We start from the raw sequence: 25,623 nt of genomic DNA on the forward strand, positions 1-25,623 counted from the left end.
TGCCAGTGTAGTGAAGTCGGTCCCGCTTTGGCCAGTGTGCGGACACGGCTTCTTAGATATTTAATTTGAAGTACTTTCACGACAAATTAGTCGTTCATATTTGCAGAAAAGGTAGTTAATGGCACATACTACCGCAATGTGCACTTTTCCAAAAATCGGCTTTTTCACGATTTTTCGATTTTCAAGGGCCGCATCCCCCCCTTAAGCGCTGGAGGATGCCGAACAGTGTTGGTCAGGCACCAGTGTAGTGAAGACAGTCCCACTTTGGCCAGTGTGTGGTCACTGTGCCACATGCGCTAAACTTGGGCTTTCAAAAATTAGGATGCGGCATTCGCTAATGTGAGCGACTAGTTCTTCTAAGCTAATGCTTTGGTCAGCATCAAGGGCAACAATGAGTCACTCAAGAGTGTTTCACACAAGGGCTTTAGCTTTGTCTTGACATGACTGAAATGTAGCAGACCATATTTGAGATTTGATTCTGTGCTCACTGCCGGGGCCTTCTCCCAACTTTACTTGTTTGGGTGCTTCTACCATGCTGAGATCAGCAAGAGGCACTGTGCCCTTGGAGAGAGCAGGAGGATTGGGTTGGGTGAGGCATTGTTTCTTAATTTTGGTGCTTGGCAGACAACAAAAATAAACTGACTTTCTCATCTAAAATTTTTACAGCGCTGAACTGGGGATGTCAGTGCCACATATATTTGGTGTAGCACTAAAGAACTTCTTCATGGCATTACAGCTTACCATCTAGCAGTGGCAGTACGCATGTTGATTTAATGCTCGCTGCTTGTTTAGTGACGTTAGGCCTGACATATGGTCGTTATGCTAACAATTGCCAAAATGTTCATTTTCATCTGCTTGGTTCTAAAATTCACTCGCATCTGCTGCTAATGCGTAAGGCTTGCTGCATTAGTGCTGCCACTCCTTCAGGTCGATGCACAAGTTGTTTTTCGCTGTCATTGTTTGGAGGTAGACTTTTTTTTTTTTTTTAGTATTAAAGCACTATTACAATGGGTAAACCCCGAACAACATTTCTTTTGTCCTGTGGTTTATAAACTTCGCCTCACTGCTATGGAGAGGTTATGTCTCGCACTCATTATGTTTCGGCCACGTGGCTTAGTACAGTCATTCCTGGATGTAAATCTGAGTTGAAGGGGGCTGGAGGTTGGTTAGAATTTAGTGCGGGCCTTTTTAAGTGTAGCGGAGCTAGATTTTGGTGTTTTATGGCCAGATAAACAAGGAAGGCATGCAGCATTAGCTGTAGCTTTCTCATGCCGCTTGCGAGCTAGACTGTCCCTCTTTTTGTGCAGAACCCAGCCAGCACAGAGGTGCCAGGCCGAAGTATGGGCTGTCTTCTCGTCTGACTGCTCAATTTCCGGAGCAATTCTCCACCTCGCCTGAAGTGCAAGTCGGTGGCCGCGGCCCGGTGCCAGGTGGCTCCGCGGAGGGACCGCAGATTCCTAGGCAGCCACGCACGCTGCTGCCTGCCTATATTTAACTCGGGAAGCCGGGCGACGGCAAGTCTGCCAAGGGTGAGTCTTTCCTTTGTGTGCACGCTAGCCGTGGAATGTGAATGCACCAGAGGGGGTGCAAGTGCAGTGTGTCATGTAAAAGGCAAGTGGTGACTGTAGGTGGTGTGATGTTACTGTGAACTACTGTTCACAGTGAACCTCCAGTGAAACATGAATAAGGGCCACTCAACTCCTCTGAATATATGAATGTGCACTGAGCTGATGCACAAATGTAGATACACCGTGCATATATTATTGAGGACGCAAGCAAGCGTAACGTAGAACAAGCAACAAATTTTTTGTTTCTTGTCATTAGCTTTGCCTTGCAACTGTTTCTAGCATAGGAGCTGAAATAAAATGTGCACACAGCAGCAAGGTTGACATGCAGCTGCAATCAGAATATGATTTGCAACGCAGTGCTGACGTCAAAATGGCGAAAGCGACCAAAGCTGACTGGTTTCATAAGGTAATAATGTATGCTATGCCTGTGCTGCCTAACCTTGCCTACCACTGTTGCTGGCTGATATCGGCGTCTCGGCCTTTTAGCGAGTGGGCCGGGTTGCATGTATGGCACTGCGCTTTACACTAAACTGCTCCTAAAGTCTTTCGTAGCCACTGAGTAGGATAAATTTTCATATGCAGGAAATTACTAGACAAGTACCTCGCAGCAAAGGGGCATAATTTTGTCTCATTGTGTTGATGCTTTGCATAGCTGCTGTGATTGAGGGGTCGAATTGCAGCTAGGGCAGCTAAATTTCAGTTTAGGTGAAAGGAAAAACGTTCCTGGGCTGGGTGATGTCGGCACTCATTAGAAGAATTCCAACTGGTAGAAACTAGTCCCGAGGCCTCCACTGAGTGTCCCTCGTAGCTGACATGTGCCTTTGGGGTGCTACAAATTAAAAATTGGAGAAGCTGTGTTCCGAAAAGTCGGAAGCCAAAAGCATATAATTACTTATGCAGCTTCTTAGACGGTCATTGGATATAGTCTAGCATGTGCCGTATATACCCACCTAATGAACCCACTCTCATAATGAACCCGCCCTCCAGTTTCATCCGCCAGAATCTACTTTTTTTTTTTTTTTTCAGCCTCTAGCATTTTGTAGCGGGGTCCTCTTTTTGCGCCCTCGGCATTGCAAACCTTGGCAGCGTGCCAAGATGCTGCCCCCCTTCCCCATGTCGCATGCCCTCATTCTGCCCACTTGTATGTTTGCACATGTACGCTTGCTCAGTAAGTGTATTATATGGGCACAATTTGTCGAAAGTTTCAACCTGGTAGCCGTGAAATCATGTTTTCTGGGAACGCATTAACCAGGAAAAATATAACGTCTTGCTATGGAACATTCTTAATGTCCGCGATTTTGAGCGTATTAACCGGGAAATCGTATGAACTCGGAACATATCAACGATTCAGTGTGTTCATTGGCATTGGCGTTGACAGTGTTCTAGATGAGGATGCTTTTGAGGAAAGGAAGGGTGGATAACTGGCTCTCTGGATAGCCCTGGCTCCCTGGCGCCCTGGACGGAGTCTGCGTTTACATCACGTTTCACGTTGCTCCGTCCTGTGACGTCATAACAGTGCACAGAGTTTGAATTGGAGGGCGGGAACAACTTTTTGAACTTCAAATCCAAATTTCTTTGAAATAAATGCATCTTTCGCTCCCGGACGAGTGGCAAGAAAGCCATGATATGCCGAACTATCATATTTTCCTAACCAAAAGAAAAAAAGAATGAGTGTTCTCCTCACTGTCCCTTTAAGGGAGGAAGAGGGTCTTAGAAAAAAATTTTATTAATGAAGTCAAAATTATGAAATCTTTAGGGAACATGTATTTTTGTGTGGTGATTCCAAATATGGAATTTAATTTCATGTGCAACAATTTCTTGAGCACTTATGCAATATGTTATGTAACATTTTGAGAAGAGCTTTCAATAAATCCTGCTGTAGGGAACTTGCTAGAATGCATGTCACTGGTTTCTCTTGACATTGATCTATGCAATAAACCTAAGATTATCATCCTGTCTGTCATAAAAGTTGAGTTATAGAATTTTGAAGTTGTTGCTTCAGAAACAGGAAGACAAATATTTCTTCCGATTTGTGAAGTATGAAGTTCAATACCCTGTAACTCAACTTCTGTGATAGGCAGGATAATAATTTTACCCTTGATGCATAGCTTGTTGTCAAGACCAGCGGACGGGATGCATTCTAGCAAGTTCCCTGCAGCAAAATATTGTTAAAGCTCTCCGCAAAAAGTTACATGACATATTGCATCAAGTGCACAAGGCCTTGTTGTACATTAAATTTAATTCCATATTTGGAATCACCAAACAAAAATACATCTTCCCTGAAGACTTCATAATTGTGACTTCATTAATAAATATTTTTTTTCTAAGACCAGCTTCTCCCCTTAATAGAATATATTTGCTCTGAGTTGTCAAGAACCGGTTATTCCATATGCTTATGGCAACTCTGTGTGAATGGTTGCACTTTTGGAGCTCACTGGCAGCACAAGATATTGGTGGTTGGGTCCAAAAATTTGCCTGCTTTTTGTTCTGCAGATTTGCCATCCATGCAACTTTTTAATGGCTTCTTGCAGCTTTTGCTATATTAGTGAAAAAAGATGTTTTTGAAAGCATTGGATGAAGGCTGTGTTGGCAGAGGTACAAGGCCTGTAGGGACATTTTTTACTGGAACAGCCCACTCACCCGGCTCATAGGAACTCTCCCAGTTAGGAAGTCGTGAAATGATACAGCAGAACTACGCTGTTTTTCATGAGGCCACGAGGAAAATTATACCAGCCAGGCAAAGTAGCCAAACAATGTGTGTGGATAAGATTGTGAGTGTTGTATGTGACTTTTTTTTTATTATTCCTTGTAAGCGCAATATGCTTCTGGAATTTACAAGCCTTTGCAGCTGCTAAGCTTTAAGGGGAGACACTGGTCTTAAAACGAAAATTTTTATTATTGGAGATATTGTAATGAAATTAGGTATCCGTATGTATTTCTTCCTCCTATTTTCATAAATGTAATTAGTTTCAACTTATCTCAATTAGTTTTCTACTTATGGAAAATTAACTGAAGCCTAATTAGGTAATTTCTTACGGGTCATTAAGACACTTTCCCTCAACATTTTTTGGTTCCGATTAAAATGTAGCCGTAGCCAAAGAGGTTCCTTGCGGAGCTATGCTATTTATGTTGTTATTAAGATACATCATCATATAAAAATGTTCAGTTATGTCGATGCATCACAATTCTGGAATATAATTAGCTGGTATTATTGTTCACAAAATTTGATATGTTCAACTTAGCCACATAAATATAGCATAGCTCCACAGTTGAATTCTTTCTGAATTCAATGATGTAAAGCTCATTAAAATTGCACCGCAAAAACATAATGAAAAGTTCCGTAACTCTAGTGACATTGGCAAAAAAATGAAGCTGAGAATATCGCAATTAAAGTTTTGACGCTGACTACAGAAAATTCTGGGAGGAATCTTCCACAACGGATTTTATTTAGGTGTTCCCTATCTGTTTCCCTACAAAGCAAAACAAAGAGTGTCTTATTCCATCCAAGGAAACATTAATAAAAAAATGTCGAAGGTGTAAGCGTGATGAAGTTGTAAAAAAAATGATTTCTTATGAAGTTATCGGTACATTTTTTTTTTTTAGGGGCAATGGAGTGCAGGCCTAGGGTGTTGAGCTCTAAAGACAATATTATGAATCCTGAAAACTGTTTTTTGAGAGACCTAGCAGTCCAGAGCCAAGGAGATCTGAGCCACCCTGGCAAGCAGATGGGTGGTCCTGAAAAGGACCGTTGGGTGCGACGCTCGACACGTCTCCTACTCTGTCTCTGAGAAGAACCCCCTGGACGTTAGGTAGCATGCTGCCCTGTGCTGCTGTAGAACGTCTTCATAGCAGTCCAGGACTGTAATCTTCAGTTGCTCCCGTTTTGTGCCGCCCTGTCAGTCTCTCTTTCGTATTAGCGCTCTTTAGCTGAGCTCCATTTGCCTTGCGCAAATGCAGGGCGCCTTTTCCTAGGCTTCGGCGAACAAGGCAGCCACCAGCAGCATAGCCCAGACTTGCAGTGATGGATTCATTAGTTGCCCTCCTTCCTTGGTTGTAGAGGGCAACAGCCTCAGCAGCAGCCGGCTTCACACTTTCCAAATAAGCATTTCCATTCTTTGAAGCTTGCGTCCAAACGAGAGAGTGTAGGCTCTCACTCACCTTCTGAGTCTTTCCTTCGCTGCATCGTGCCAACAGGTTCTCATCGCTGAGCTTTGCAAACACTGGCTCCAGAGCAGCCCCAACACGAGCCGGGAGGGCACTCTTTTGTGCAGGTGGAAGTTCACCACTGGCCAAGGCTCTGTTGAGCTTGCACCAAGAGTCAGCACCCTCAGGGCCCTTGGAGTGGTTCGGGACATCATTTGTAGAGGTCATGTGCAGGAGTGTAGCTTCCACTGCCTTCTTCACGCCTGGAACGTCTTGACTGTTGCTCCTCAGGGCATGGCCGTAGTAGTTGGTGATCTTCTTGATCTTTTCCTGCGTCAGCTTGCCTCTTCCGCCCAGAGATTCACCTTGAGCCTTCTTTCTATGAACCAGGTTCTGCAGAGCAGTCCGCATTCGCTTATGAACGTGGTTGATGCAATCCTTCTTGTCAGTCTTTATGAGTCCGTACACTTTTGCTTCTGACAACGCATAAAAAGTCCGGCTGTCTCCAACAGAGAGGACGGTCGTGTAGCGCAGACCATACTTGGCCAGAGATCTTTAAAACATGGTCAGCGCATTCTCCACTTCCATGCGACCAGAGTTACAATCGATGTTTCGCTGGTACTCGTGGTGGCGAGCCAGTCACTGTAGCCTTCATCTTGTGGCTATGGTCCCAAGGCACATCTGAGACAAAAGTTCGAGTAAACAATGTGGTCTTTTGCCAGTGTACAGCTCAACAGTGCAGGCCACACTGATGTGAGAGCTACGACCTCGGGTCATCCACAAACCATCAAATATAACGTCAGTGTTCCCAATTCTACTCAAGAAGTCTCTATAGAGGTCCTTGATGACTGCCACACTGGCAGCTTCACTTGCGGTCGCTGTGCTTTCGCAGGCTTTCACAAAGTTTTCAGGTGTCCCTGAAAGGCCTTGTGGTGCAGACCTCGGTGGGACAGGTTCATACAGGCGCAAAAGTCTGCAAGTGCAGTCAAGCCTTTGCCTATCGTCTGTATTCCCTTCATGGCCCTCATGTTGACCTCGAAGGGAGTTATGTTGTCAGTTCCACTTACTTGTTGGGAAGAAAATTGCTTCCTCTCCAAGTGCAGCTACCGCAGATGAGCTGGAGCTTTACAGCTAAGCCATACTCCTTGTCTGTTGCCTTGCTCAAAGTCAGACTTCCTGCGCCGCAGGTTCCGCACTTCGGTTGCGCAATAAAGTTGTTTAGAACTTTCATGTCCACAATCACGAACTCGGTGCCAGTATCATCGGTCTGGCACTCCGCGCTGGCGCCAAGAAGTTCAAACTTGCGCTGGGTCGCTAAGTTTTCCGGCAGAGGGGACTTCGTGTTCGCCGATCACTCAACAAACTGCGCCTGCTCCGCCGCAGAGTAGTATGCGGCATCAACACGAACTGTACCGTAATCCGGGAATCAATTCGAGCTGGAACTCGGTCCTGCAGTGTCGTCAGCGAGCAGCGTGGTTGATGTTCCAGACAGATCCAGCGAGTCCGGCACCGGCTCTAGCGAAGGTCCCGACAGCGCACTTGTGGCCGATGCTGTACCATGCCCGTTTCTTACGGCTTCCAAAAGCTCGTTGCATGCACGGTTTAAGGGGGGACACTGGTCTTAGACCTATTTTCCTTATTTTTAGTCCAGTCCTAATGAAACTGTATCAACTTGCTCAGATTTTTTTACTGATTTCAAATATGAAATTGCTTTTTAAATTAATTTGTTAGTTCCTAAGATAATTAATTTTAATTAGTCATTTATTAGTACCTCGGTGCAAAAAAAATGGCTCAATAAAAAAGAATTTTTAACCCATGGCTACATAGTATGGTGAGTAAAGAGTGCAATAATCACACCAGTTTTTTCATTTTACCCTCATTAGTAATTTTACAGCACTTAGAATAGCAGCATTCAAAGTGTGAATATCATGCATAGATAAACATTGCAAAATTATAAATTCTTGAAGCGTGATTGAACAATTGTGCTTCGATTATTGCATACATTGTGCCTTCAGCTTCCAATTAGCAAACAATATCACATGTCTATCTGTCCTAGACGTTGAGATATTGACGTACTAAGACAGCCAAGTGTCCAGCATTTTCATGGTGTTAAATCGCGCGGTCCTGCACAAATTCAGCCCACACAGTGATCTAAATTTAATATTATGGTCAAAATACAAATTTCTTGGAGGAGAGAACTGGTAGAGTTGAAGAATAATAGCTATAGGCTCCCATAATGTCATTTTTAAAAAATTGATTTTTGGGTCATTCTTTGGTCCCAAAGACCAGTGTCCCCCCTTAAGTCGGTTGTCTCCCGTCATCTTGATCGCATGGGAAAAATCCCAGCACAAAGCAGAAACATGGCGCATCAAGAAAAAACAAGCGCAAACGCAGACGCACATGAAGCGGCAGTGACGCTGGTAAGCGCAAAAGCGGAAAAAAAAAAATGACGCGCCGGTTACTCCAGCCAATGGCAGGCGCGAAAAGCGCGCCATGCGCGAGCCAATCAGCGACCCGGAAATGGTCTTCGGAAAGCCAGCCAGGGCAGTCATTTTGCTTGAGCGACGCCATTTTGAGACATCGCAAATTGTGCGCAACGAAAACAGCTTCAAACCAAGCCCAAGATGGCGGCCATCGGCCGTCTGCAGCGTCCGCGGCATGCGTGGGAAGTTCAAACAAATTTCGCCTTTTTGGGGACATTTCGTGGCTGCCGTGGCATATTGAAAGCATATTTTATCGCATTTCCCGACCAAATTTACCGTTAATAATTTGAAAATAGGTGCTTGAAGGGTCAAACATTCCGAAAATGAGTTTTGCTCAAAATCGATTGTTTGACCATTTTTGACTGTTCTAAGACATGCATCTCCCCTTAAGTCTAATAAAATTAGAATATAATCTGACTCACTAGTAGATCACGATCACATTTATTTCGTAGTGAAAAGTTTGTGCAACAGCTATGGCCCATTTGTCAGTACTGTATCTGCAAGCTTTGTTGACAGATTTTTGGTGTTCATTTTTCGTTTTGAACAGCGGTGTGGCCACGGGGACACTCCGGCGCCCCTGGCTATCGTGAACTCCAGAGCAAGGTTGCCGAACTGGAGACAAAGCTGAGAGGTGGGTATCTAGCATAGGATGGGGAAGCGGAAACTTCTTGTTTGCTAGAACGCTGGTGACAAGGCGACCTGGTGTCATTTTTATACAGTGTTGTAACACCTTAGAATAGAGCAGTGGAATGCCTGTGGCCATTTCAAAAGTCTCTCGTGACCACCGTAAGAAAGGCTAGTTTTAGAGGTTGTTTGACCACTGTGTGTTACGGCGCTGGCACATTTACAGAGAGGCAGGATGGCAGCCTGCAAACTTCTATTCCGAGCACCCCCATGAGAGCGCACTCTCTGGACCGCAGCAACCACGAGATGGACTGCCTGAGAAACGACAGTGTTCAACCACGGGGTCAGGTGGGTGGTCCTTCCCTAATAATCGAAAAAAAAAAAATGTTATAATATATATCATATGTTATGTAAAGTGCATGGTCTGTTGCTTGAGTTGAAATATGTGTTCGGCTAATGGTTGACTCTTGATCTCGGTGGCCCTGACTAACGTCCCTTTATGAAGAAGGTAGTGACATTCTCCGTTTCCTGCTGGCTTCCTTCTAATACCTCCATGCCCATCATTGCGTGAGAGCGTCGCTGAAAGGGTCAAAACTTGTTGGTGCACTTGCAAAATTCCAAAGCTTTGCCATTGTTTTGCCATTTATTGGCCGGGCAGGAGTTTCCTGCTTGAACTGTCTGCACCCGGTGGTGGTTCCTGCCCGACCTGCCTTAGCTTGATTGTGGTCTCTTCGCCACCAGAAAATCGCCTCTTCTGATAGAATGTTTTCAGTGCTTTCCCTTCGACATAACTGCAGCGTGAAAAAAAATACAAACGCAATGGAAGGAAAACACTGACGACACGGACAATCGCTGCACTCACAACTGGTTTTATTTTGCCAATACATGCAAAATATAAAGGTTCCGCTGTGCATGCACTCACATAATACAGAAGAAAAGGAGACGTGCCAACGACAACATAGCTCTTCTTAGCTCGTGCCTCAGTTCCAATACCATCGGCGTTGATGCCATCTGGGGTGCACGCCATGGCAATATGCCAGGATGCTGCGCCAGTAACAGCATGGTGTGTTTATATTTTGACGAGAGCGCCAGCGGCAATGGCTCACTTGGCAAGCTTGGCAACGTGCCAGGACACTGCTGTGGCCGGCTGCCGACAGGGTATGTGTTGTAAGAAAGCCGGCGAGACTGTGAGGAAGAGACATGGGGCATGAGGTAGCACGTGTCAGAGTACATGCACTCGAACACCGGAGGAGAACCTGGTAGTTTAGGCCAGAATATCACAATAAGTTTTTACTTTCACCCCACAGCTAATGCTAAAACATTCGCGGTACACACATGTAACTGTCCTCTGAGTTTTTTTTTTATGTAGAATGTTGTCCCACTCGTTTGGGTGACCTCTTCTGTGCAATTGGTCATTAAATCGGCTATGGTGCAGCTGCGTCTCGTGCATACGCTGATGTTATGATCCTTTCCAAACCAAGGAAGAAATTGGTTGGGTTTTAACATAGTTAAGGGGGGAGACTACCCTTAAACACCAACTTTTTTGTTTCTTGAGATATCTGAATGAAATATTCAGGGTAGGCGAAGAGCACGACCATTTGAAGAACTACCAAGTTTCATGGAGCTGTGGGCACTGGTTCCGAAGTTACAGGAGTACAGCAGCCGACGTGTAATTCGGACTCTAATAATTCGGACTTGTAGGATATTTCGGACCTCGTTGAGGCACCGTCAGTCTCCCCATAGAAGCGCATACATATTCACAACGGATATTTCGGATCTAAAAAGTCCGAAAGTTCGATTTTTCGGACTAATTTCAGTCGCCTGCGGGCCAAAGTTGGCCATCTTTTCGGCGGCGCAAAAGGCGCTATCTTGGATGTGGTGGATTTATGCTGCAGTTGGCTTTGCTTGACACACTTTCGGTACCTCATTGTTGCCAGTAGAGGTCCCTGCGATCTCTGACACTTGGAGGTGGCAGCCGGATTGTCATCGCCGCCAACTTGCTTTTGTCGCCGACGTTGTCGCGGGCAGTTATCGCTTGTCCCATACGTTGAGAATTCGTTGTTGGGAAGGAAATTGTGAAGGAGCTATCTCACATGTCGGTAGGAAAGGATAAAAAGAGGGACTGAGAGAAGAAAGGAAAAAAAAGATCTGCCGTAATGGAGGGCTCCGGAATAATTTCGACTACCTGGGGAACTTTAACGTGCACTGACATCACACAGGACACGGGCGCCTTTGCGTTTCGCCTCCATCGAAACGCGCCCACCACGGTCGGGTTCCAACCCGGGTTCTCCGGAGCAGTAGCCGAGCGCCCTAACCACAGAGCCACCGTGGCGGGTCTCATACGTTCGCCGTTTCGTCACTTGGGTTTCTCTGACCGTGTTGACCGAGTGGCGCTCAGTCCTCACAAAGTTACATCTGTTCGCCGTTTTGTGATTGCGTCCGGCGGTTCCGCCGCTTTGAAAGAAAAGTGCCTTATCTTCGCGTGTGTTGAACAAGCGGTGTGGTGCACACTCAGATTGTGGACAGCATGGACCCGCTGTGTCCGTCAAACAAGCGTGGCAAGTATTCCAACTAAACGCGGTGACCTTGCTGTCTAGCGTGTGCAGTGAAAGCACAACCATGGCGCAAATACAGGCGCAAATCGTCGCCAACAAGAGAAATTTTCCGCAAGGTAACATCAGTGACATTTTAAAGCAGATTTTTCTCAATAAAGTGATTTTTTTGTACTTCACGGATTTTTCGGACTGTTCGATTATTTGGACCATTTTTGAGGTTCCTTCGAGTCCGAAAAATCGGTCGGCGACTGTATATCAAAGTGGTTCACATAGGTCGCTTATTCCAGGCCTGGAGAATTTGAAAATGGGTTTGGCTCTGTGAAATTCGTTATGGTCATTCCTGGATAGGTGCCCCAGGGCAAGACAGAGCCCTTTTTCTAAATTTCCTTGCTGGAAAAGTCAAGCCCAGCACTGAATTTAGTGTCAATAAACTAGATCTTCATTAGGCATATTTAAATTGCTTATGACAAATTCCAGAAGCAATAACTTGAAAAAGCGGGCTTGTCTTGTTCTCAAAAATGTATTCAGGTACGGAGTAAAAAAAGCCTTATGGAAATCCGATAAGCGGTTCCCGAGCAGCAGCCAGAATGAGCAGCCCCGCCAGGCAAAAAATACATCCTGAGAAAACAGCCCTCAAAGGTTGCGAGAACACAAGCTTTCTTGTTTCTTGTGATATCTGAATGAAATTTTCAGGGTAGACTAAAAACACAAACATTTGAAGAAATACCAAGGTTCATGAAGCTGTGCACACTGGTTCTCAAGTTACAGGAGCATATCAAAATGGTTCACATAGGTCTATTTCTCCAGGCCTGGAGAATTTGAAAACAGTGCTGTCACTGTGAAATTCATTGGGGTTATTCCTAGTTAGGTACCGGAGGTCAAAACGAGGCCCTTTTGATGAATTTCCTTGCTGAAAAATTTTAGCATAGCACTGAATTTAGTGTCATTAATTAGACCTCATTAAGCCAATATTAATTGCTTATGACAGATTCCATACGCAATAATCTGAATAAACGAGCTTGACCTGCCCTCTGAAATTTATTTAGGTACGGAATAAAAAAAAAGACCCCATGGAAATCCGGTAAGTGGCTCCCGAGATGCAGCCAGAATCTCGATCTTCTCGGACGTCAGGAAATGTTTCCAAGTGAACGGCGTGCGATGCATTCTCATGCCTCGAGGTAGATGCGAGACAGGAGCTGGAGGTCGCAGTCGCCGAGTTTGATGCGTTCGGTACGCAAGGCATGCCCGAAGCAACGCATTCTTGCACCGATGAAGATGCTGGTACGTCGCTGGAAGCGGCAACGCAATTGCTGTCTAGTAGCGATGTAGAAGAAGTTACGCGGCTGGAAGCATCGACAGTCCTTGTTGGCGGCACGCTTTTCCGAAAGAACACAGTTCATACCACGCTTCCGGGCACTGAACGCGTGTAGCGTCTTTAGCTTTGTTGGACGCATCTTGAGTGACTGCGCAATAGTCAACAGTCTGCAGGAAACTGTTCGGACGGCACGGCGAGAGATCGTAAAGACGGTGGCAGCGGCGATCACAATGAGAAAAGTAGAGAGCCAAGGCTGGTGGGGCGACGCGCTGGCCTCCGCTGGAGGGGACCGCCGCGTCAGCGTGCGCAGCAGCCAATAGCAGGCGCGTGATCCCCCGCGTTCTCAAGGAGCGCGCCCTTCGCCCAATCGCAGTCTCGCATTTCAAAGGCGGGAAACTCGAAAGGCGCTTTTAGGCCCCCAATCACAAACGAGTAGCGCTTCCACCACGCCGCCGCTGCCGTTGTCGAAGGCAGGCAAAAGAGAGCAAGAATTCACAAACAGAACAAGACCAAGATGGCGGCTCTTGGTTCACTGGCTGAGCAACAGCGTACGCACACAGTTGGGGTATTTTCTGCACTCTCTCGCAGCTCAGCGGCGAGGCGTTAAGCGCTGGAGGATGCCGAACAGTGTTGGTCATGTGCCAGTGTAGTGAAGTCGGTCCCGCTTTGGCCAGTGTGCGGACACGGCTTCTTAGATATTTAATTTGAAGTACTTTCACGACAAATTAGTCGTTCATATTTGCAGAAAAGGTAGTTAATGGCACATACTACCGCAATGTGCACTTTTCCAAAAATCGGCTTTTTCACGATTTTTCGATTTTCAAGGGCCGCATCCCCCCCTTAAGCGCTGGAGGATGCCGAACAGTGTTGGTCAGGCACCAGTGTAGTGAAGACAGTCCCACTTTGGCCAGTGTGTGGTCACTGTGCCACATGCGCTAAACTTGGGCTTTCAAAAATTAGGATGCGGCATTCGCTAATGTGAGCGACTAGTTCTTCTAAGCTAATGCTTTGGTCAGCATCAAGGGCAACAATGAGTCACTCAAGAGTGTTTCACACAAGGGCTTTAGCTTTGTCTTGACATGACTGAAATGTAGCAGACCATATTTGAGATTTGATTCTGTGCTCACTGCCGGGGCCTTCTCCCAACTTTACTTGTTTGGGTGCTTCTACCATGCTGAGATCAGCAAGAGGCACTGTGCCCTTGGAGAGAGCAGGAGGATTGGGTTGGGTGAGGCATTGTTTCTTAATTTTGGTGCTTGGCAGACAACAAAAATAAACTGACTTTCTCATCTAAAATTTTTACAGCGCTGAACTGGGGATGTCAGTGCCACATATATTTGGTGTAGCACTAAAGAACTTCTTCATGGCATTACAGCTTACCATCTAGCAGTGGCAGTACGCATGTTGATTTAATGCTCGCTGCTTGTTTAGTGACGTTAGGCCTGACATATGGTCGTTATGCTAACAATTGCCAAAATGTTCATTTTCATCTGCTTGGTTCTAAAATTCACTCGCATCTGCTGCTAATGCGTAAGGCTTGCTGCATTAGTGCTGCCACTCCTTCAGGTCGATGCACAAGTTGTTTTTCGCTGTCATTGTTTGGAGGTAGACTTTTTTTTTTTTTTTAGTATTAAAGCACTATTACAATGGGTAAACCCCGAACAACATTTCTTTTGTCCTGTGGTTTATAAACTTCGCCTCACTGCTATGGAGAGGTTATGTCTCGCACTCATTATGTTTCGGCCACGTGGCTTAGTACAGTCATTCCTGGATGTAAATCTGAGTTGAAGGGGGCTGGAGGTTGGTTAGAATTTAGTGCGGGCCTTTTTAAGTGTAGCGGAGCTAGATTTTGGTGTTTTATGGCCAGATAAACAAGGAAGGCATGCAGCATTAGCTGTAGCTTTCTCATGCCGCTTGCGAGCTAGACTGTCCCTCTTTTTGTGCAGAACCCAGCCAGCACAGAGGTGCCAGGCCGAAGTATGGGCTGTCTTCTCGTCTGACTGCTCAATTTCCGGAGCAATTCTCCACCTCGCCTGAAGTGCAAGTCGGTGGCCGCGGCCCGGTGCCAGGTGGCTCCGCGGAGGGACCGCAGATTCCTAGGCAGCCACGCACGCTGCTGCCTGCCTATATTTAACTCGGGAAGCCGGGCGACGGCAAGTCTGCCAAGGGTGAGTCTTTCCTTTGTGTGCACGCTAGCCGTGGAATGTGAATGCACCAGAGGGGGTGCAAGTGCAGTGTGTCATGTAAAAGGCAAGTGGTGACTGTAGGTGGTGTGATGTTACTGTGAACTACTGTTCACAGTGAACCTCCAGTGAAACATGAATAAGGGCCACTCAACTCCTCTGAATATATGAATGTGCACTGAGCTGATGCACAAATGTAGATACACCGTGCATATATTATTGAGGACGCAAGCAAGCGTAACGTAGAACAAGCAACAAATTTTTTGTTTCTTGTCATTAGCTTTGCCTTGCAACTGTTTCTAGCATAGGAGCTGAAATAAAATGTGCACACAGCAGCAAGGTTGACATGCAGCTGCAATCAGAATATGATTTGCAACGCAATGCTGACGTCAAAATGGCGAAAGCGACCAAAGCTGACTGGTTTCATAAGGTAATAATGTATGCTATGCCTGTGCTGCCTAACCTTGCCTACCACTGTTGCTGGCTGATATCGGCGTCTCGGCCTTTTAGCGAGTGGGCCGGGTTGCATGTATGGCACTGCGCTTTACACTAAACTGCTCCTAAAGTCTTTCGTAGCCACTGAGTAGGATAAATTTTCATATGCAGGAAATTACTAGACAAGTACCTCGCAGCAAAGGGGCATAATTTTGTCTCATTGTGTTGATGCTTTGCATAGCTGCTGTGATTGAGGGGTCGAATTGCAGCTAGGGCAGCTAAATTTCAGTTTAGGTGAAAGGAAAAACGTTCCTGGGCTGGGTGATGTCGGCACTCATTAGAAGAATTCCAACTGGTAGAAACTAGTCCCGAGGCCTCCACTGAGTGTCCCTCGTAGCTGACATGTGCCTTTGGGGTGCTACAAATTAAAAATTGGAGAAGCTGTGTTCCGAAAAGTCGGAAGCCAAAAGCATATAATTACTTATGCAGCTTCTTAGACGGTCATTGGATATAGTCTAGCATGTGCCGTATATACCCACCTAATGAACCCACTCTCATAATGAACCCGCCCTCCAGTTTCATCCGCCAGAATCTACTTTTTTTTTTTTTTTCAGCCTCTAGCATTTTGTAGCGGGGTCCTCTTTTTGCGCCCTCGGCATTGCAAACCTTGGCAGCGTGCCAAGATGCTGCCCCCCTTCCCCATGTCGCATGCCCTCATTCTGCACACTTGTATGTTTGCACATGTACGCTTGCTCAGTAAGTGTATTATATGGGCACAATTTGTCGAAAGTTTCAACCTGGTAGCCGTGAAATCATGTTTTCTGGGAACGCATTAACCAGGAAAAATATAACGTCTTGCTATGGAACATTCTTAATGTCCGCGATTTTGAGCGTATTAACCGGGAAATCGTATGAACTCGGAACATATCAACGATTCAGTGTGTTCATTGGCATTGGCGTTGACAGTGTTCTAGATGAGGATGCTTTTGAGGAAAGGAAGGGTGGATAACTGGCTCTCTGGATAGCCCTGGCTCCCTGGCGCCCTGGACGGAGTCTGCGTTTACATCACGTTTCACGTTGCTCCGTCCTGTGATGTCATAACAGTGCACAGAGTTTGAATTGGAGGGCGGGAACAACTTTTTGAACTTCAAATCCAAATTTCTTTGAAATAAATGCATCTTTCGCTCCCGGACGAGTGGCAAGAAAGCCATGATATGCCGAACTATCATATTTTCCTAACCAAAAGAAAAAAAGAATGAGTGTTCTCCTCACTGTCCCTTTAAGGGAGGAAGAGGGTCTTAGAAAAAAATTTTATTAATGAAGTCAAAATTATGAAATCTTTAGGGAACATGTATTTTTGTGTGGTGATTCCAAATATGGAATTTAATTTCATGTGCAACAATTTCTTGAGCACTTATGCAATATGTTATGTAACATTTTGAGAAGAGCTTTCAATAAATCCTGCTGTAGGGAACTTGCTAGAATGCATGTCACTGGTTTCTCTTGACATTGATCTATGCAATAAACCTAAGATTATCATCCTGTCTGTCATAAAAGTTGAGTTATAGAATTTTGAAGTTGTTGCTTCAGAAACAGGAAGACAAATATTTCTTCCGATTTGTGAAGTATGAAGTTCAATACCCTGTAACTCAACTTCTGTGATAGGCAGGATAATAATTTTACCCTTGATGCATAGCTTGTTGTCAAGACCAGCGGACGGGATGCATTCTAGCAAGTTCCCTGCAGCAAAATATTGTTAAAGCTCTCCGCAAAAAGTTACATGACATATTGCATCAAGTGCACAAGGCCTTGTTGTACATTAAATTTAATTCCATATTTGGAATCACCAAACAAAAATACATCTTCCCTGAAGACTTCATAATTGTGACTTCATTAATAAATATTTTTTTTCTAAGACCAGCTTCTCCCCTTAATAGAATATATTTGCTCTGAGTTGTCAAGAACCGGTTATTCCATATGCTTATGGCAACTCTGTGTGAATGGTTGCACTTTTGGAGCTCACTGGCAGCACAAGATATTGGTGGTTGGGTCCAAAAATTTGCCTGCTTTTTGTTCTGCAGATTTGCCATCCATGCAACTTTTTAATGGCTTCTTGCAGCTTTTGCTATATTAGTGAAAAAAGATGTTTTTGAAAGCATTGGATGAAGGCTGTGTTGGCAGAGGTACAAGGCCTGTAGGGACATTTTTTACTGGAACAGCCCACTCACCCGGCTCATAGGAACTCTCCCAGTTAGGAAGTCGTGAAATGATACAGCAGAACTACGCTGTTTTTCATGAGGCCACGAGGAAAATTATACCAGCCAGGCAAAGTAGCCAAACAATGTGTGTGGATAAGATTGTGAGTGTTGTATGTGACTTTTTTTTTATTATTCCTTGTAAGCGCAATATGCTTCTGGAATTTACAAGCCTTTGCAGCTGCTAAGCTTTAAGGGGAGACACTGGTCTTAAAACGAAAATTTTTATTATTGGAGATATTGTAATGAAATTAGGTATCCGTATGTATTTCTTCCTCCTATTTTCATAAATGTAATTAGTTTCAACTTATCTCAATTAGTTTTCTACTTATGGAAAATTAACTGAAGCCTAATTAGGTAATTTCTTACGGGTCATTAAGACACTTTCCCTCAACATTTTTTGGTTCCGATTAAAATGTAGCCGTAGCCAAAGAGGTTCCTTGCGGAGCTATGCTATTTATGTTGTTATTAAGATACATCATCATATAAAAATGTTCAGTTATGTCGATGCATCACAATTCTGGAATATAATTAGCTGGTATTATTGTTCACAAAATTTGATATGTTCAACTTAGCCACATAAATATAGCATAGCTCCACAGTTGAATTCTTTCTGAATTCAATGATGTAAAGCTCATTAAAATTGCACCGCAAAAACATAATGAAAAGTTCCGTAACTCTAGTGACATTGGCAAAAAAATGAAGCTGAGAATATCGCAATTAAAGTTTTGACGCTGACTACAGAAAATTCTGGGAGGAATCTTCCACAACGGATTTTATTTAGGTGTTCCCTATCTGTTTCCCTACAAAGCAAAACAAAGAGTGTCTTATTCCATCCAAGGAAACATTAATAAAAAAATGTCGAAGGTGTAAGCGTGATGAAGTTGTAAAAAAAATGATTTCTTATGAAGTTATCGGTACATTTTTTTTTTTTAGGGGCAATGGAGTGCAGGCCTAGGGTGTTGAGCTCTAAAGACAATATTATGAATCCTGAAAACTGTTTTTTGAGAGACCTAGCAGTCCAGAGCCAAGGAGATCTGAGCCACCCTGGCAAGCAGATGGGTGGTCCTGAAAAGGACCGTTGGGTGCGACGCTCGACACGTCTCCTACTCTGTCTCTGAGAAGAACCCCCTGGACGTTAGGTAGCATGCTGCCCTGTGCTGCTGTAGAACGTCTTCATAGCAGTCCAGGACTGTAATCTTCAGTTGCTCCCGTTTTGTGCCGCCCTGTCAGTCTCTCTTTCGTATTAGCGCTCTTTAGCTGAGCTCCATTTGCCTTGCGCAAATGCAGGGCGCCTTTTCCTAGGCTTCGGCGAACAAGGCAGCCACCAGCAGCATAGCCCAGACTTGCAGTGATGGATTCATTAGTTGCCCTCCTTCCTTGGTTGTAGAGGGCAACAGCCTCAGCAGCAGCCGGCTTCACACTTTCCAAATAAGCATTTCCATTCTTTGAAGCTTGCGTCCAAACGAGAGAGTGTAGGCTCTCACTCACCTTCTGAGTCTTTCCTTCGCTGCATCGTGCCAACAGGTTCTCATCGCTGAGCTTTGCAAACACTGGCTCCAGAGCAGCCCCAACACGAGCCGGGAGGGCACTCTTTTGTGCAGGTGGAAGTTCACCACTGGCCAAGGCTCTGTTGAGCTTGCACCAAGAGTCAGCACCCTCAGGGCCCTTGGAGTGGTTCGGGACATCATTTGTAGAGGTCATGTGCAGGAGTGTAGCTTCCACTGCCTTCTTCACGCCTGGAACGTCTTGACTGTTGCTCCTCAGGGCATGGCCGTAGTAGTTGGTGATCTTCTTGATCTTTTCCTGCGTCAGCTTGCCTCTTCCGCCCAGAGATTCACCTTGAGCCTTCTTTCTATGAACCAGGTTCTGCAGAGCAGTCCGCATTCGCTTATGAACGTGGTTGATGCAATCCTTCTTGTCAGTCTTCATGAGTCCGTACACTTTTGCTTCTGACAACGCATAAAAAGTCCGGCTGTCTCCAACAGAGAGGACGGTCGTGTAGCGCAGACCATACTTGGCCAGAGATCTTTAAAACATGGTCAGCGCATTCTCCACTTCCATGCGACCAGAGTTACAATCGATGTTTCGCTGGTACTCGTGGTGGCGAGCCAGTCACTGTAGCCTTCATCTTGTGGCTATGGTCCCAAGGCACATCTGAGACAAAAGTTCGAGTAAACAATGTGGTCTTTTGCCAGTGTACAGCTCAACAGTGCAGGCCACACTGATGTGAGAGCTACGACCTCGGGTCATCCACAAACCATCAAATATAACGTCAGTGTTCCCAATTCTACTCAAGAAGTCTCTATAGAGGTCCTTGATGACTGCCACACTGGCAGCTTCACTTGCGGTCGCTGTGCTTTCGCAGGCTTTCACAAAGTTTTCAGGTGTCCCTGAAAGGCCTTGTGGTGCAGACCTCGGTGGGACAGGTTCATACAGGCGCAAAAGTCTGCAAGTGCAGTCAAGCCTTTGCCTATCGTCTGTATTCCCTTCATGGCCCTCATGTTGACCTCGAAGGGAGTTATGTTGTCAGTTCCACTTACTTGTTGGGAAGAAAATTGCTTCCTCTCCAAGTGCAGCTACCGCAGATGAGCTGGAGCTTTACAGCTAAGCCATACTCCTTGTCTGTTGCCTTGCTCAAAGTCAGACTTCCTGCGCCGCAGGTTCCGCACTTCGGTTGCGCAATAAAGTTGTTTAGAACTTTCATGTCCACAATCACGAACTCGGTGCCAGTATCATCGGTCTGGCACTCCGCGCTGGCGCCAAGAAGTTCAAACTTGCGCTGGGTCGCTAAGTTTTCCGGCAGAGGGGACTTCGTGTTCGCCGATCACTCAACAAACTGCGCCTGCTCCGCCGCAGAGTAGTATGCGGCATCAACACGAACTGTACCGTAATCCGGGAATCAATTCGAGCTGGAACTCGGTCCTGCAGTGTCGTCAGCGAGCAGCGTGGTTGATGTTCCAGACAGATCCAGCGAGTCCGGCACCGGCTCTAGCGAAGGTCCCGACAGCGCACTTGTGGCCGATGCTGTACCATGCCCGTTTCTTACGGCTTCCAAAAGCTCGTTGCATGCACGGTTTAAGTCGGTTGTCTCCCGTCATCTTGATCGCATGGGAAAAATCCCAGCACAAAGCAGAAACATGGCGCATCAAGAAAAAACAAGCGCAAACGCAGACGCACATGAAGCGGCAGTGACGCTGGTAAGCGCAAAAGCGGAAAAAAAAAAATGACGCGCCGGTTACTCCAGCCAATGGCAGGCGCGAAAAGCGCGCCATGCGCGAGCCAATCAGCGACCCGGAAATGGTCTTCGGAAAGCCAGCCAGGGCAGTCATTTTGCTTGAGCGACGCCATTTTGAGACATCGCAAATTGTGCGCAACGAAAACAGCTTCAAACCAAGCCCAAGATGGCGGCCATCGGCCGTCTGCAGCGTCCGCGGCATGCGTGGGAAATTCAAACAAATTTCGCCTTTTTGGGGACATTTCGTGGCTGCCGTGGCATATTGAAAGCATATTTTATCGCATTTCCCGACCAAATTTACCGTTAATAATTTGAAAATAGGTGCTTGAAGGGTCAAACATTCCGAAAATGAGTTTTGCTCAAAATCGATTGTTTGACCATTTTTGACTGTTCTAAGACATGCATCTCCCCTTAAGTCTAATAAAATTAGAATATAATCTGACTCACTAGTAGATCACGATCACATTTATTTCGTAGTGAAAAGTTTGTGCAACAGCTATGGCCCATTTGTCAGTACTGTATCTGCAAGCTTTGTTGACAGATTTTTGGTGTTCATTTTTCGTTTTGAACAGCGGTGTGGCCACGGGGACACTCCGGCGCCCCTGGCTATCGTGAACTCCAGAGCAAGGTTGCCGAACTGGAGACAAAGCTGAGAGGTGGGTATCTAGCATAGGATGGGGAAGCGGAAACTTCTTGTTTGCTAGAACGCTGGTGACAAGGCGACCTGGTGTCATTTTTATACAGTGTTGTAACACCTTAGAATAGAGCAGTGGAATGCCTGTGGCCATTTCAAAAGTCTCTCGTGACCACCGTAAGAAAGGCTAGTTTTAGAGGTTGTTTGACCACTGTGTGTTACGGCGCTGGCACATTTACAGAGAGGCAGGATGGCAGCCTGCAAACTTCTATTCCGAGCACCCCCATGAGAGCGCACTCTCTGGACCGCAGCAACCACGAGATGGACTGCCTGAGAAACGACAGTGTTCAACCACGGGGTCAGGTGGGTGGTCCTTTCCTAATAATTGAAAAAAAAAAAAATGTTATAATATATATCATATGTTATGTAAAGTGCATGGTCTGTTGCTTGAGTTGAAATATGTGTTCGGCTAATGGTTGACTCTTGATCTCGGTGGCCCTGACTAACGTCCCTTTATGAAGAAGGTAGTGACATTCTCCGTTTCCTGCTGGCTTCCTTCTAATACCTCCATGCCCATCATTGCGTGAGAGCGTCGCTGAAAGGGTCAAAACTTGTTGGTGCACTTGCAAAATTCCAAAGCTTTGCCATTGTTTTGCCATTTATTGGCCGGGCAGGAGTTTCCTGCTTGAACTGTCTGCACCCGGTGGTGGTTCCTGCCCGACCTGCCTTAGCTTGATTGTGGTCTCTTCGCCACCAGAAAATCGCCTCTTCTGATAGAATGTTTTCAGTGCTTTCCCTTCGACATAACTGCAGCGTGAAAAAAAATACAAACGCAATGGAAGGAAAACACTGACGACACGGACAATCGCTGCACTCACAACTGGTTTTATTTTGCCAATACATGCAAAATATAAAGGTTCCGCTGTGCATGCACTCACATAATACAGAAGAAAAGGAGACGTGCCAACGACAACATAGCTCTTCTTAGCTCGTGCCTCAGTTCCAATACCATCGGCGTTGATGCCATCTGGGGTGCACGCCATGGCAATATGCCAGGATGCTGCGCCAGTAACAGCATGGTGTGTTTATATTTTGACGAGAGCGCCAGCGGCAATGGCTCACTTGGCAAGCTTGGCAACGTGCCAGGACACTGCTGTGGCCGGCTGCCGACAGGGTATGTGTTGTAAGAAAGCCGGCGAGACTGTGAGGAAGAGACATGGGGCATGAGGTAGCACGTGTCAGAGTACATGCACTCGAACACCGGAGGAGAACCTGGTAGTTTAGGCCAGAATATCACAATAAGTTTTTACTTTCACCCCACAGCTAATGCTAAAACATTCGCGGTACACACATGTAACTGTCCTCTGAGTTTTTTTTTTATGTAGAATGTTGTCCCACTCGTTTGGGTGACCTCTTCTGTGCAATTGGTCATTAAATCGGCTATGGTGCAGCTGCGTCTCGTGCATACGCTGATGTTATGATCCTTTCCAAACCAAGGAAGAAATTGGTTGGGTTTTAACATAGTTAAGGGGGGAGACTACCCTTAAACACCAACTTTTTTGTTTCTTGAGATATCTGAATGAAATATTCAGGGTAGGCGAAGAGCACGACCATTTGAAGAACTACCAAGTTTCATGGAGCTGTGGGCACTGGTTCCGAAGTTACAGGAGTACAGCAGCCGACGTGTAATTCGGACTCTAATAATTCGGACTTGTAGGATATTTCGGACCTCGTTGAGGCACCGTCAGTCTCCCCATAGAAGCGCATACATATTCACAACGGATATTTCGGATCTAAAAAGTCCGAAAGTTCGATTTTTCGGACTAATTTCAGTCGCCTGCGGGCCAAAGTTGGCCATCTTTTCGGCGGCGCAAAAGGCGCTATCTTGGATGTGGTGGATTTATGCTGCAGTTGGCTTTGCTTGACACACTTTCGGTACCTCATTGTTGCCAGTAGAGGTCCCTGCGATCTCTGACACTTGGAGGTGGCAGCCGGATTGTCATCGCCGCCAACTTGCTTTTGTCGCCGACGTTGTCGCGGGCAGTTATCGCTTGTCCCATACGTTGAGAATTCGTTGTTGGGAAGGAAATTGTGAAGGAGCTATCTCACATGTCGGTAGGAAAGGATAAAAAGAGGGACTGAGAGAAGAAAGGAAAAAAAAGATCTGCCGTAATGGAGGGCTCCGGAATAATTTCGACTACCTGGGGAACTTTAACGTGCACTGACATCACACAGGACACGGGCGCCTTTGCGTTTCGCCTCCATCGAAACGCGCCCACCACGGTCGGGTTCCAACCCGGGTTCTCCGGAGCAGTAGCCGAGCGCCCTAACCACAGAGCCACCGTGGCGGGTCTCATACGTTCGCCGTTTCGTCACTTGGGTTTCTCTGACCGTGTTGACCGAGTGGCGCTCAGTCCTCACAAAGTTACATCTGTTCACCGTTTTGTGATTGCGTCCGGCGGTTCCGCCGCTTTGAAAGAAAAGTGCCTTATCTTCGCGTGTGTTGAACAAGCGGTGTGGTGCACACTCAGATTGTGGACAGCATGGACCCGCTGTGTCCGTCAAACAAGCGTGGCAAGTATTCCAACTAAACGCGGTGACCTTGCTGTCTAGCGTGTGCAGTGAAAGCACAACCATGGCGCAAATACAGGCGCAAATCGTCGCCAACAAGAGAAATTTTCCGCAAGGTAACATCAGTGACATTTTAAAGCAGATTTTTCTCAATAAAGTGATTTTTTTGTACTTCACGGACTGTTCGATTATTTGGACCATTTTTGAGGTTCCTTCGAGTCCGAAAAATCGGTCGGCGACTGTATATCAAAGTGGTTCACATAGGTCGCTTATTCCAGGCCTGGAGAATTTGAAAATGGGTTTGGCTCTGTGAAATTCGTTATGTTCATTCCTGGATAGGTGCCCCAGGGCAAGACAGAGCCCTTTTTCTAAATTTCCTTGCTGGAAAAGTCAAGCCCAGCACTGAATTTAGTGTCAATAAACTAGATCTTCATTAGGCATATTTAAATTGCTTATGACAAATTCCAGAAGCAATAACTTGAAAAAGCGGGCTTGTCTTGTTCTCAAAAATGTATTCAGGTACGGAGTAAAAAAAGCCTTATGGAAATCCGATAAGCGGTTCCCGAGCAGCAGCCAGAATGAGCAGCCCCGCCAGGCAAAAAATACATCCTGAGAAAACAGCCCTCAAAGGTTGCGAGAACACAAGCTTTCTTGTTTCTTGTGATATCTGAATGAAATTTTCAGGGTAGACTAAAAACACAAACATTTGAAGAAATACCAAGGTTCATGAAGCTGTGCACACTGGTTCTCAAGTTACAGGAGCATATCAAAATGGTTCACATAGGTCTATTTCTCCAGGCCTGGAGAATTTGAAAACAGTGCTGTCACTGTGAAATTCATTGGGGTTATTCCTAGTTAGGTACCGGAGGTCAAAACGAGGCCCTTTTGATGAATTTCCTTGCTGAAAAATTTTAGCATAGCACTGAATTTAGTGTCATTAATTAGACCTCATTAAGCCAATATTAATTGCTTATGACAGATTCCATACGCAATAATCTGAATAAACGAGCTTGACCTGCCCTCTGAAATTTATTTAGGTACGGAATAAAAAAAAAGACCCCATGGAAATCCGGTAAGTGGCTCCCGAGATGCAGCCAGAATCTCGATCTTCTCGGACGTCAGGAAATGTTTCCAAGTGAACGGCGTGCGATGCATTCTCATGCCTCGAGGTAGATGCGAGACAGGAGCTGGAGGTCGCAGTCGCCGAGTTTGATGCGTTCGGTACGCAAGGCATGCCCGAAGCAACGCATTCTTGCACCGATGAAGATGCTGGTACGTCGCTGGAAGCGGCAACGCAATTGCTGTCTAGTAGCGATGTAGAAGAAGTTACGCGGCTGGAAGCATCGACACTCCTTGTTGGCGGCACGCTTTTCCGAAAGAACACAGTTCATACCACGCTTCCGGGCACTGAACGCGTGTAGCGTCTTTAGCTTTGTTGGACGCATCTTGAGTGACTGCGCAATAGTCAACAGTCTGCAGGAAACTGTTCGGACGGCACGGCGAGAGATCGTAAAGACGGTGGCAGCGGCGATCACAATGAGAAAAGTAGAGAGCCAAGGCTGGTGGGGCGACGCGCTGGCCTCCGCTGGAGGGGACCGCCGCGTCAGCGTGCGCAGCAG

At 46.0% G+C, this 25,623-nt stretch overlaps 1 protein-coding gene across 1 annotated transcript in view; it reads left to right on the top strand.

Annotated features, from left to right (window-relative positions):
* Positions 1-25,623, top strand: part of LOC144114581 (uncharacterized) — a 197,148-nt gene that overhangs the window by 145,368 nt on the left and 26,157 nt on the right. Inside the window, exons 35-40 of the mRNA XM_077648418.1 lie at positions 1,308-1,529; positions 8,742-8,825; positions 9,045-9,166; positions 14,635-14,856; positions 21,372-21,455; positions 21,675-21,796. The gene's annotated coding sequence lies outside the window, so the exon portion shown is untranslated. The remainder of the gene's footprint in view (positions 1-1,307; positions 1,530-8,741; positions 8,826-9,044; positions 9,167-14,634; positions 14,857-21,371; positions 21,456-21,674; positions 21,797-25,623) is intronic.

The sequence above is a fragment of the Amblyomma americanum genome, chromosome 1 (genome assembly GCF_052857255.1).
Source record: "Amblyomma americanum isolate KBUSLIRL-KWMA chromosome 1, ASM5285725v1, whole genome shotgun sequence".
Classification (NCBI taxonomy): domain Eukaryota; kingdom Metazoa; phylum Arthropoda; class Arachnida; order Ixodida; family Ixodidae; genus Amblyomma; species Amblyomma americanum.